Source organism: Heterodontus francisci, unplaced genomic scaffold (genome assembly GCF_036365525.1).
Source record: "Heterodontus francisci isolate sHetFra1 unplaced genomic scaffold, sHetFra1.hap1 HAP1_SCAFFOLD_121, whole genome shotgun sequence".
NCBI classification, from domain to species: Eukaryota; Metazoa; Chordata; class Chondrichthyes; order Heterodontiformes; family Heterodontidae; genus Heterodontus; species Heterodontus francisci.
The window spans coordinates 3,734,320-3,737,241 of record NW_027140425.1 but is presented as its reverse complement, the minus strand read 5'-3'; the positions used below and the strand labels follow the sequence as shown (position 1 = coordinate 3,737,241).

Genomic DNA, 2,922 nt, shown 5'->3' with positions numbered 1-2,922 from the left:
CAGGGAGGGGAAGAGACAAGAGTGAAGATTAAACAGAGAGCTCGATGGAGGAGACACCCAGAGTGACAGACAGAGAGAGAACGGCCCCTCATTTTTCAGCTCCACCTCCAGTTTCCTCCGGGCTGCCAATTTCAAACCCTTTATTAACAGTAGAACCGAAACCCAGCTCTCCACACAAACCCTTCCAGACTCGGCCTTCATAGTCAAGGCTTTCCAGAAAGCCGGAGCTTTTAAATATGGTCCCGATGCAATTAACACTCAGTAATATTCCCACCAAAACATAGTCCATTCTATACTAAGAAACCTCCTCAGTAACATCACCATTTCCACACACATCCGCTTCCAGCAGTTTACAGCATCTTACTGCAGCTGTTTGGTGAATCTCCTGTGTTACGATTGGAGTTGGAAAGCGGCCTTTACCCGGCAGTGTTATTGTCTCACACTGAATCTGCCAGACATCCTGTTCTCTTTATTGTGAGAGAGACAGCACGGATTTACGAAATGTTCATTTGAAATGATCTCTATTGAGAACGAGCCCGGCCGTGGGACAGGTATTCCAGTGCAAAGAGCTGTCCATGACCGAGTGTTGCGGGCTGGCACATTGCAACGTCCAAGACTATGTGCTGTGGGACGGCATTAAAGCTTGGGGAAGCCACCATGGAGACTCAATGGGGAAAGGCTGCAGTCGAAGGCCCTCGTAGGCCACAGTACAGTGAGGGGCTGGAACCCGTGTAAAACCCCTCGGGCTGTTTGCACCAGAGAATGTTTGATGTGTAATGTAAATACTGTAAATATAACCTGTGCAGGCAGGGATAGTGAGATACATCATGTACATTATTGAAGGAAACTGATCTGAATTGTACCTTATGTAATATTAAATTTGAACTGCTTTGCAATGTAATTGCACAAATTATACGAATAAAATACATATTGTGCAAAAGAAAGCAGCTTTCCTGTCAACACACACCTTGTCTCAGGGCACAACTTTCCTGTGATCTTGTCACACCCAACTTCGCTCTATATCTTCTGACACACACACTTTACAGTCTGTCATTTCCAAAAACAAGCATTCTAAAATCAAAAGACCTTTTGTTTATTTCTCCTTTCTTTTCATTTCTCCTCTATTCTTCTCAATCACTCCCTTCAACAGTCCTATTCAGATCAAGGTGGAATGTGAATCGTGTCACAACTCACCTGACACTATTATTACCCTTCTTTTCTCTTGTCTCATTCAATGGGAAAGTTTTATTCACAAGTCTGTTGCTGTTTTACACTCTTGCCATACCATCTGGTATTGCATCCATCTGAATTCTGTGCTTTCATGGCCTTATATTTCTTTTCCACTTCTGGGTGATTTGTTTTCTTCAGTTTCATTCAACCAGGCTGGACCACAGGGAAGTTTAGAACCTTTGCCTTGGACGGGTCCACGTTGATCCATTACATTCAGAATCACCTCCTTGAAATAACTCCATAGTACAACTACAGTAACCACACAGCATCTGCTTCAAACACTCCTCCACATTTTATCTGTTCTGACCGTCAACACCTCCAGCTCTTTTGTTTAAGTGGAACCCATCAGGTGTGTATAGGCTCCTTCTATTCTGAAAGCTGTAGCACTGGTTCAGGGAATTCAGCCCTGTTTCTCTACTCGAAAGGATCAGCCATGCTTGATCTGCCTCGTATTTTGCTTTTATTGCAACGTTACAAGACCTCCAATCCTCTGGCACCACACCTGTATCCAGTGAGGGATTGGAAAATGATGGTCAGACCTTCCACTATTTCTTCCCTGGCTTCTTTCAACAGCCTGGGGTACATTTCATCTGGTCCTGGTGATTTTTCCACATTCAAGGATGCTCATCCCATTTATACTTCCTCTCTCCTTAAGTTATCATGTCCAATACTTCACACTCCTCCTCCTTCATAACAATATCTGCATCACCCTCTCATTCGGGAAAACAGTAAAGTATTCATTAAGGATATTGGCAACATCTTCCACCCCGATACAAAGGTTACATTTTTGGTCTTTTATGTGCCCTGCTGTTTGCTTCGTTGCCTCTTACACTCATGTTATGTTGCAACATCTTTGGGTCCATTGTTCCTTTGTTTGTCCATGTTCTTGCCTGCTTTCTCTTTGCTTTTCACCGCTGCTCCCAAACGCCTCCAGTGCAGTCAAAACACAAGGTGTCAGAAGTGGGATTCGAACCCACGCCTCCAATGGAGACTGCGACCTGAACGCAGCGCGTTAGACCGCTCGGCCATCCTGACTACCTGCGACATGCTATCAATGCTAAGGAAATTATTCATTCTTTGTGAAAGTATTTGTGAGATTGTGGAAATGTCTGGAAGAGGAAAGACGAGCGGGAAAGCTCGAGCCAAGGCCAAGTCTCGCTCCTCCCGGGCTGGGTTGCAGTTCCCGGTGGGCCGTGTTCACAGGCTCCTGAGAAAGGGTAACTATGCTGAGCATGTGGGTGCCGGAGCCCCGGTCTATCTGGCTGCTGTGCTCGAGTATCTGACCGCTGAAATCCTCGAGCTGGCAGGGAACGCAGCCCGGGACGACAAGAAGACCCGCAACATCCTCAGACACCTGCAGCTGGCCGTCCGCAACGACGAGGAGCTCAACAAGCTGCTGGGAGGAGGGACTATCGCTCAGGGCAGGGTGCTGCCTAATATCCAGGCCGTGCTGCAGCCCAAGAAAACCAGCGCTCAGAGCTCCCAGAAAAGGTAAAGCGGCCAAAATGTCATCAAATAAACCAAAGGCTCTTTTCAGAGCCACCCACAGTCTCTGTGAAAGGACTGGTTACTGTCAGGAGGGAGTCACTGATGGAGTTATTGTAACAGTGGATTGACCTGTTTCACATCTGTCCAGGTGTGTTTTCAGTTCCCTCTCTGGATTTCGCTCTGTTTCTCTGCTCACACATCTCC

At 46.5% G+C, this 2,922-nt stretch overlaps 1 non-coding gene across 1 annotated transcript; it reads right to left on the bottom strand.

The window, feature by feature from the left end:
- Window positions 1-2,182: 2,182 nt before the first annotated feature.
- trnal-cag (transfer RNA leucine (anticodon CAG)) lies at window positions 2,183-2,265 on the bottom strand. The gene has a single exon. It is a non-coding gene; the product is annotated as a tRNA-Leu (tRNA).
- Between the last annotated feature and the right edge of the window lie 657 nt (window positions 2,266-2,922).